We start from the raw sequence: 11,385 nt of genomic DNA, 5'->3' as shown, positions 1-11,385 counted from the left end.
GTGAGCATACATTAACACATGTATTCCTTGTGATGACCAAATCATATTGTACCTGCACATGTATCAAGAGTAGCAAAGAATATTGCGTGGTGTGCGTGAAAAACATCTCAAGATTGCATAAGTGTCTACGTGTCATGAAGATTTGAGATATGAGAAAATCACTTTAACTCACACATAGTCATAAATGTTTGATGGGGACTATCACCTTCGAGGTACATCCTATAACTCCCACATCTCCTAGAAGACACGCTTGCAATCATATATAAAGCATATGTATTCTTTTTGCTTTTATTCTTCTTTTCATATTTTTCTTTTAAGCAAACCATGCATGGGCATATAAGAGATAGAAAAGAAATACCTAATGATGTTAAGCATTTGACATTCCACTTTTGCTATGCCAAAGCATACAAATCACATTTCATGATTGGCGGACAACAGTGGTGAGATAATTATTTATGGCTTTCTTTTAGGATTTTCTAGTCCTTCACGTCAAAAAGAGTGATACGAGTGTTAAGTACAAGAGATTACTTAATCTTACTCATCACAGAAACGAGCCACAAAGCTCACTTGCTTAGTTATGTATAGAGATGCTCATCTAAGCTACAAAAAATACAAAGTTTAGAAAACTTTGTTTCAATGGCCATCCAAGGTACACAAGTACCAATATACACAAATACACACTATTTTTGTATATTTCTGATTTTTCAATTTTTTTTTATTTTTATGAAAAGCTTTTTTTTTTTTTTTTTTTCAAGAGAGCAAAACACACAAGTAATGCAAAAACAAAAACAAGAAGGGGGGAGAGAGAGAGAGAGAGAGAGTGACTAAATCACTTAGAGCTTTTTTCTTTTCACACCTTAGAAGAACCTTTTTGTTTAGCAAGCCCTTGATCCAGCGGTGATGGGAAGAGTTGAAACCATTTAAGTTCAAAAGAAACATAAGGGCTTTGATAAGATCTCCGATAAGATCTCCATGAGGAGCAAAGGAGGATGGAAACTGATTCTAATTTCCCAATGAGATCATATTGTTGCTCTGTTGAGTGGCTAACCACTTGTAGCAATTTGGTCGAATATGTCCAGCTGCACCACAGTGATGACAGAGATACTGCTTCTTCTTTTTTAGGCTTTCGAGTGTTTCCCTTCTTAGACCTAGGGTTTTTAGTCTCTTTCTTATCCAGCTTAGAGGGTGCTCCTAAGATAGATTTACCCTTGTTTATGTTCTCACTAGCTAAAACAGTTTTGACATCAATGTTTTCAGATTCAACATTATTAGTAGGAGAAACAAAAACAATTGTGCTAGACTGAGCATCTCAGCCAAGAAATCATACCCTAAACTGATTCGATCAGAAGCAGATTTCTAAAGGCTGAGCATCTTGTCAAGCTTTGCACTTGAAGTCCTCTCCAACTGAGCTCTGACTTGAAACAGCTCTGCTTCAAGCTTCTTGGTCCTCTCAGCCAAGAAATTATTCTCAAATCTCAGTACTCCAATGATTTGATTGGCTTCATCAAACTTTGTGGAGATTTCTTCTCATTCAAGCTCCACATCACTAAGCTTCTTGGTGGCCAACCTATACAATTTCTCATACTTTTTCGAGACCTTGTATAACTTTGAATAGGCTATGTGGATGTCATCTTGCTCATTCGTCTTTTCAAATTTAGACTCCACCAAGTCTTCTTCTTCATCCACGTCTTCAACAATCCCCTTAGTAGGATTTACAATAGCAGTGAAGGCATTTAGGATTCCATCATCCTCATTGTCAGAATCATCCTCAGGCTCAATGTCGCTCAGTGTAGCAGCAAGTGCCTTGCTTTTCCCAATGGTCTTGAGATATGTAGGGCACTCTTGTTTCATGTGACCGAAACCTTAACACCTAAAGCACTTTGGTCCTGAGGGAACAGTGTACTGACCGCCATCCCTTGCATCCTTCTTCCCTTTATCTTGGCTCTTGAACTATGAAGAACTAGTTGCTTTGGTCCTTGTCAAATCCTTTCGCGTTGGTATTCTTCATAAACTTCTCGAACTACCTTGTGATATAGGATTTTATCTTAGAATCTTCATCGTTTGAATATTCATCAGTATCACTGCTCTTGGCCTTCAGTGCCATGCTCTTGCTCTTACTCCTGCTTGATTTCCCAATTCTAGTCAAACCCAACTCGTAGGTCTGTAGATTGCCAACTAACTCTGTCAAAGGAATTTTGTCAATATCCTTCGATTCCTCAATGGCAGAGATCTTGGCATGGAATCTCTCTGGAAGAGATCTAAGCACCTTTTTGACAATCTTGGGTTCGAGAATGGTTTCCCCAAGATTAAAAGCTAAGTTCACTATGTCCTTGAGCTTGGCATAGAACTCATCGAATGACTCATCCTCCTCCATCTTAATCTCTCCAAAGCTTGTAGTAAGCCTCTGAAGCTTTGAATCCTTGACAACCTTGGTTCCCTCATAGGTTATCTGGAGGATGGTCCATGCTTCCTTCACAGTTTTAGTCGAGGATATCTTCTTGAACACTGTATTTGTGACCGCATTAAATAAAGCATTCAATGCACTACTGTTGAAGTTAGCAGCCTTGATCTTGGCATCATCCCAATCAGTCGATGCTTCCTTTGGCTTAGTCCAACCAATCTCCACAACTTGCCACACCTTTTCATCTAATGACTGCAAGAAAACTCTCATGTGTACTTTCCAGTATGCATAGTTAGTGCCATCAAATAAAGGAGGTATAATAAAAGACTGTCCTCTATCCATGACAAACAGGGGTCAATGGATCTCATAGCAAAGATTAACCCTAATCAGAATGTGCCTGCTCTGATACCACTTGATAGGCCAAGAATGTATTAACCCCTTGTGATAAATTAACCAATTAATTTAGCCAAGTGAATTAATTAAGTTAATTAACATGCAAAGTGCGTAGTAGCATAAACAAATCACCAAATAACTAAATGCAGTAGAAATTAAATTGACATGGTGATTTGTTTATGAATGAGAAAAACTTACACGGCAAAAACTCCACCAGGTGATTTTAAGGTCACCACTCCCAAGAATTTACTATTATCACAACAAGTGTTTACAAGTAAAAGAATCCCAGTACCTTATACCAACCTACAGTTGAACCCTTACCCCAATACCCAATTGGACTTGTTCTGTAGTAACAATCTCTCCTTTTAATGCATGGCTCCCGGTACGTGACTAACCAATCGATGTACGGTAGCACAAACAAATCACCAAATAACTAAATGCAGTGAAAATTAAATTGACATGGTGATTTGTTTACGAATGTGGAAAACCTACACGGCAAAAACCCCACCGGGTGATTTTAAGGTCACCAGTCCCAAGAATTTACTATTATCACAACAAGTGTTTACAAGTAAAGGAATCCCAGTACCTTATACCAACCTACAGTTGAACCCTTACCCCAATAACCAATTGGACTTGTTCTGTAGTGACAATCTCTCCTTTCAATGCATGGCTCTCGGTACGTGACTAACCAATCGATGCGCGAATCTCAGTACGCGACTTGATCACCAACTTGAGAAGGATGTTGGCTACAAAGTAGTTCAATTTATCACACGATGAAGATCATGAAGCTCCTTGGTCACAAAACTCAACGGCGTACAAACGCAACAGCTTCTTCAAGAGAAAGATGAACTAGGGCAAAATCTGTCTCCGATCACAATTTACATAGACAAAACTTTGCTTCACACTCACGCAACCTTTGACAGCCCTTAAAATAATCCTTATATATGTTTAGGGTTGTGAGAAAAGAAAGCCTAAACACATACTCACGGATTGGATGAAAATTAAAACTGAAAATCTATTTTTTATAAATCTCGACAAATAGCTTATCTGTTAAGCAGCTGTCGCGCATTGGGCTGAAACAGCTTTTTAATCTCGATAGATACTAACTATCGGGCTTTAAAATCCAACACTTCTTCACTTGTTTCTTGGACAAACTTGCATGGATTTAACACTTAATCTTGAAACCTTGTTCCTTGAAGCAATTAACACATCCCAGATCTATCCAATTACAAGTAAAGTCCATTTTGTCAAAGGATTAGCCAATTACATAAAATATTGATATATGTTCCTAACATGATTCACATATGTCCTAACAACATAGGCATCCTAGCGTTCTATAATGTCCATCCACTTCCTAAATAGACCTTTCTTCCCTTTGTTGCTTGGGCAGATGTATTGGGGGAAGTATTCTAATTCATTCGTTTCCATTCTTTCATCTTCATCTTCAAAGTCCTCTAGAGTTAAGTTTCTGAAACTATGGATCATTAGCTTTCTGTATAGTGTTGCCAATCTAGCATCTATGTCATCTTCTTCCTCCATGTATGGGGCTAATGAGCCAAGTTTTGAATTGTGGAATGACCTTAACTCAGGAATTTCTCTACCGAGGGCTGCCCATAGGGGTATTGATCATAATCTGTACCTTCTTCTGCATTCTCCTCTATATCTTCATCTTCAACTTCTACATCATTCTCTATATCTTCATCTTCAACTTCTATATCATCCTCTCTATCACTAGGGGGTTCTCCCCTATCATTGCCATTATATTGGCTATCATAGTCTTCACTACTATTGCTGTCACTATCACTACTACTATTATTATCCCCACTATCTCCACTGTCGCTACTGCTATTGTCACTACTTTCATCATCATCATTAAGGGCTTTTCCCCCTTCCTTATCTTCATCATCTATTGTTCTTGCTTCATAGGGGCTTTTCAATGCATGTTGGCAAGCCTCCTAGTACTCTTCTTCTTCTATATTGCAGATGGCATCTCCTAAAAGCATGGTTATTGCATCAAGGTCCATGTAATCAACCCAATCAGTTGGGACCCAATTTACGTCTTCCTTCTTCAATTCTGGGAGCTTGTTGTCACAATCGAAGAACAGCTCAAACCCAAGCACCATTGTTTTCAACTCAGGATCATATCTTGATTTAGGGAATTCCTAATAGCGTTGACTATCTCCAGTTTTGACAAACTTTCCGTTCAATGTAGGAGTGTAAGGCCTTAGGGGTTCTGAGGGACAAGTAAGTCCCTTTGCTTTGGCCTTTGCACGGGCCATCCTCCTAACAACCATTTCTAACAAGTCATCATCAATAGGTTTATAACCTAGCCCAAAAAGTGGTGTGGTAGTAGGAATTATTGAAACTTGAGCAGTTGCCTCTTTCATAGCCTTCCCTAAGTTCATCCTTGGAAGATAATTCATTTTCCTCATTATTGCAACCACATTGTTATTGTTGTAGGGAGCAAAGTCCATGGGAATCCTTTCAACCTCTTCTTCTCTTCTTCCACAACCAGGATTCTCAATTTCAAAGCCATCCAAGGTTAATGGCTCCTTCTCAGAATCAATGCCAAAAATGGACCTTGGTATGGTCAAAGTATCGCCATATATGGTAACTATGGCTCCCTCACGTGGAAACTGAACCTTTTGGTATAGGGATGAAAGTACAACCTCTATATCATGGATCCATGGTTGCCCAAGGAGCATATTAAAACACAAAGCTATATTCAATAGTTGGAATTCTACTTTCTTAATCATCGGCCTTATGGTGAGCTCTAGTGTCATGATTCCCAAGACCTCTCTTCTACTATTGTCGTATGCTCTCACATGCTAATCAGTTGGTACAAAATCCCCAATGCTTAGACCCAGGCAACTTACAGTCTTTAAAGGACACAAATTTAAGGCACTCTCATCATCAATTAGGACCATTGGGATCCTCTTACCTTTGGCATCTACAGTAATGTACAATGGGTCATTGTGGTGCTTCCCTTTCTTCGTCAAATCTTTATCAGAGTAGGAAATAGTGAGTTCCCTACTTATAGGCCCAATCATAGAATTCAAATCTTGAGAAGTAGTGGTTGTAGGGACTTGGATTTGATTGAAAAGGTCTACCAGATTTTGGTGGTGCATGTATGAGGCCATGAGTAAACCCCATAAAGATATATTGGCTTGTGTCTTCTGCAGCTGTTTAAGGACCTCATCCTCTTCATTGAGTGTTTGTTGGGTAGACTTGTTCAAGGCCTCTATAGGGTTGTCTATCTCCAGATGTGGGAGTTTGAAGTGTCTCCCCCTTTATGATGTGGGCAATTTTTGATGGGTCATTTGCTTCAGTGTCTTAGGGTTTGAAGAGTCTCTCCCCGTATGTGGGTGTTGGGTCATCTAATTAGGGTTTGAAGTGTCTCCTCTCATATGTGAATGTTGGGTCATTTGATTGGGGTTTGAAGTGTCTCCCCCCATATATGGATGTTGGGCCATCTGATTGAGATTTGAAGTGTCTCACTCCATATGTGGTTGTTGGGTCATTTGGGGCCTCTTTAGCATCTTCACTCCATATGTGATACCCTGCAACGAATGTCATACCCATCAGCTCTTCCTAAGTCATCATAAAGCATTCGGGTAGGTCATAAATCAATTCAAACGGGTCATCTTCTCCTTCTTCTTCAGACATCAAACAATTAATCCTTTGTCCTCTCCCAAAATTATGGTTAGGCAAGGGATTATTGGTGATGCTAGTCCTTGAAGGTGGTGCAATCACCTTAGTATCTATTAAATCTTGGATTGCACGACGAAGGTTATAACACTTGTCAATGTTGTGGCCTAAGCCTTGATGGTAGGCACGCCTTTTACTCACATCAAACCTTGCAAGTAGCGGGTTTGGGCTAGTCTTGGGTCTAAGGTTTTTAGTAACCCCTTTGCTTTCAATCTTTCAAACACTTGACTTATTGGCATATACAGCTTGTAAAATTCCCTCATAGGCCTTAAAGGCAGCCCTTGTGATATTTGCATTGGGGCAATAAGTTGGTGGAGATCATTTTTATATATATTAGAGACCTCTACAATTTTAGAATTAGACCTAAAATTATTTTTAAACTTAGGTGCATCCTCATTTTTTATGGTGCCATTATTTATTACATCCTCAATTTAGGCACCAACAGAAATTAAAGAATTAAAATTTGGAAAGTGCTGAGCAAACAAATATTTATGGTATATAGGTAACAAGTTTTTTACAACCATGGTTAATTGCTCTTCTTCATTTGGCCTATTCATCATCTATGCAGTTTTGGACTTCCACTTGGTAATGAAGGCAAAGAAGGAATATTTCAGCTCTTGTTTAGTGGTATCCAAATCTCTCCTTCTCATGTCCACCTTTATATTGTACTTGTATTGGTTGTGAAAGTCCCTACAAATGTCTTCCCAATTTCTTGCTCTATTGTCTTCAACATTGAGGAACCACCTAAGAGCAGCTCCAATCAAGGTGCTTTGGAACATTTGCGCCAACATTTCTTTAGTAGCCCCCAGGGGCTGCATAGCCCTCATGTACATCTTTAAGTGGGATTTGGGGTAACCTATACCATCAAACTTGTCCAAGAACGACATCTTGAACTTAGGGGGCAATCTCACATCTAGGAAAAGCAAGAGTGACTGGTAATCCATGAGGTCCTCCATCTTGTGGGCCCTTTTGATCATCTCCTCCATCTTATTTATCCTCTCATTAATCTTCTACTCACCCTTCAGGATAGGGGGATTTTGATCAGTCTTGTTTTCCTCTTGGCTACCCTTCAAGTTCTGACATTGTTGTACGATAAGGTTCATGTCCTCTCTCAACTGAATTTGGCTTGCTACCATAGTGTTTAGTAGCTGTTGAGTGTTCATTGGCTCTTCAGTGTTTGGGTACTCTTCCCTTTCTGCCATGGTGACAGAGTCTTCGGACTTCTTATGGCTTAGGCTGTCTTGCAAGTTGAACACAGGATTGAGATGTTGTAACTACAAAGTGCCATCTATACTGATAGGCCTTAGCACTGTGATCGGCTTGGAACTAGAACTGCTAGCTTGGCTGTCGTTCTTGGATTCTCTTTGGAGTCTTCCTTCTGATCTTGACCAAATTCTTCCCTAAGAAAAGGCTTAGTTGGGTCAAACAAAGCTAGGTCCCCATCTATATCAATCTATCAACTAAACAAACATACACAAAATGCAATGCAATATTAGCATGGACCGACCAAAGGATAGATTCTAAGTCATTACATTGTAGGGTGGGTTTGTTGTTTCATTGTTTCCCATAGCTAGGACGTTACACCTCCCAACTTATAATGTGATGAACATTACGTTGGTCCAAATGGTATGGTCTATCCTTTGTAGTCAACAAGAAATGATCTAGTGATTTGGGCTATGAGTTGATGAGTTCACCACTGGGTACCCGAATCTAATGAAGACCGGTGATCCATGGTTACTACCACCATATGTTAAGATGGGTGGATGCATATTTGTTGTTTTGATGGCACACACTATGACAGTTAGGGAAAGCTTTTAACAATCAACATGGCAAATTCAAACAAAATATCATACAAACATATCAAGACATAAGCAACCAAACAAAAAAAACATAAGGGTGTATAATTAATCACTTAAAGTCTAACACGAAGCTTAGCCCTCGACATCCCCAGTGGAGTCGCCACTATTAGAGACCAGAAACTTTCCTATGGGTGCTTTCAAAAAGAAATTCGGGTTCTTAGGGTACCTCTCTTTAGGGTAATTGTGTGGAGTCGCCACTTATTTTTTGTTACAAAAAATAAGAAAAACATATATTTAAAATTTACATCAAATAAATCAAATTTCATTAATTATGTAAATACAATCTTCATCAAATAATCATTACAGGGCTTTGGTCCTAAATACAATCTAATCCTGGTAGAGTAATATCACAAGGCTTTCATCCTAGTTACAACCTACCAAAACAAAAGATAAACACTATTCTACTATCCAAAAAGCTAAGTTCGAGGGCTAGGTTACGAAATGGGAATGTGTTAGGCACCCATTCTGCCCAAATGGAATCTGGTCTTCTAGACTCTAAGTGACCATTATATACCCTTTCAAAAGATGCATGACATTAAAATGACATATTAAAATCCCTAAATTCCAAATTAATTCACTCTTTGAAAATTCAAAATCTGCAACTTTTATTTAAGAAGAAACCATTTTTTTATTATAAAAAATTTCATATATGTATTAAACGAAAATACATATCAGTTTTGTATGCTTGAAAATTCAAATCTGCATTTAATGAAAATACAGACCAGTTTTTGGTTTGGAAAATTTTTCAAATCTATATTTAATGAAAATACAGATCAGTTTTTGATTTGGAAAAATTTTCAGATCTATATTTAATGAAAATACAAATCAGTTTTTCACTTAGAAAAATTTTCAAATCTGTATTTAATAAAAATACAAATCAATTTTTTTTTTTTTACTTGAAAAAATTTTCAAATCTGTATTTAATGAAAATACAAATCAGCTTTTGACTTAGAAAAATTTTCAAATTTATATTTAATGAAAATACAGATTAGTTTTTAACTTGGAAAAATTTTCAAATTTGTATTTAATGAAAATACAGATTAGTTTTTAACTTGGAAAAACTTTCAGATTCATATTTAATGAAAATGCAAATCATTTTTTTACCTAGAAAAATTTTCAAATTTGTATTTAATGAAAATATAGTTCTGTTTTTAACTTGATAAAATTTTCAGATCCATATTTAATGAAAATACAAATATGTTTTTTTATTCAGAAAAATTTTCAGATCTGTATTTAATGAAAATACAAATCTGTGTTTGTTTAAAAAAATTTAGAAAAAATTTCAGATCTTTATTTAATGAAAATATAGATCTTGTTTGTTTAAAAAATTCAAAAAAATTTCAAATCTGTATTTAATGAAAATACAGATCTGTGTTTGTTTAGAAAAATGGTTGTAGTGATTAATTGCAGATTTTGAAATTAAAGAAGAATTAAATCATAAGCATGTTAATCAACTAAAGAAAATTCCAACTAAACTTATAAACATGGCATATATAAATTGTGAACAAGATCATATTGACAATAATATCAACACATATTCATAAAAAAAAATTAAAAAAAAATGCAATGAACAACACGAATATATCAGTTAAGAGAAAAGAAAAATAAACACAAGAACAAAATTAAAAACCTACTTGCATGAACGTACCCTTCGATGGAAGAATACTTTAGAAATCAAAGAAATTTTCACTTCTTTAAGATCTAAAATATTTTAATTACAAGAAAGAAGTTCCTAAAACCAAGGTTTCCAGAACGTCTTTAACGTAAGGGGAGCAAAGAAGATTCAAAAAGAAAGGCCCCAATTTCTGATGTTTTTCCTCTATTTATAGAGGTTGGATGCTTGAAAAATAAGATGAATAAGATCATATACGAATTGGAACGCGACGTTATCCCCAAAAATTTGAAAAAGATAGGTTTTATCTTAATCAAAAGGTTCTCAGGCCGAGCCTCAAAATTGTGCCAATTGGCACTCCAAGAGTGCCGACTAGCCCTCTTGGATGTCGGGCCCCTCTTCCAATTTTGGTTCGATTTGGACTCTTTTTTGAGGATTTTTTTAGTCGAGAATTGCACGTAGACACGTTTTTAATTCATATTCTAAAATTAATCCATTTTATCTTGATAATCAGGTCTTGAAAGTAACAATTATCTAATAGATAAATATTATAAAAACACTTAATTATCAACAAGTTCCTTGTTATCTGATTATCTATTTAATTTCGATGCAAGCAGGCTTATTTTTGACAAAAACCAACAAAATTAATCACAAGTGATTGGTTCCACCCAAACAAAATGCATGCAGACCGTGAAAACTTGATCATGTGATATCTTTCAATCCGACGGTCCGATTTGGGAATCTAGCATACCGTCACGACCATTAGAATCTCAATATCATTTTTATGATATGCAATGAATTATTTAATGTATGTAATACAACTATGATTTTTTTGGGTATATGAATGGTCATTTTAGTTATCTTCTAAGATTGAATTATGGGTGTAAAATCAAGTCTCTACAACTATTAATTTTTTTTTTTTTAACTTCAACTAAGACTTAATCCTATTTCCAGTATGACTTTATAGATGTCTAGATTTCAAAATAAATCTACAACTTTGTGAAAATTAAATGTGATTATCGACAACAAAAACCACAATAGAAACAATCTAATTATCAAGTAGTGAAGAATAACACAACCATGCAACAATAAATAATCCACGTGTCCAAACTCTTGACAGATACATGCCACTAATGCATGGAACCCCAGAACTCTAAAAACCTTCTTAACACCCGGGACTATAAATTGTGGTAATATCCAAGTACTCAACCTAATAATAAGAAACAACTATCAAAACTCATGCAATTAAATTCTAAAAACTAAGTAACGTAAACTAGCCTCTAAACATGAGCACACGCACATGCTCAGAGGCTTTTCTATTTTGTGGGTAAAGTTTAATATTTTGCATCCATTATAATTTGGGATTACTACATTTTCTAATCACTTTTTTTTTTTTTTTTTTTTTTTTAAAA

This window comes from Quercus suber, unplaced genomic scaffold, assembly GCF_002906115.3.
Source record: "Quercus suber isolate HL8 unplaced genomic scaffold, Cork oak 2.0 scaffold_102, whole genome shotgun sequence".
In the NCBI taxonomy this organism is placed as follows: Eukaryota; Viridiplantae; Streptophyta; class Magnoliopsida; order Fagales; family Fagaceae; genus Quercus; species Quercus suber.
The sequence above is the reverse complement of the archived record's forward strand: the minus strand, read 5'-3'. Positions refer to the sequence as shown.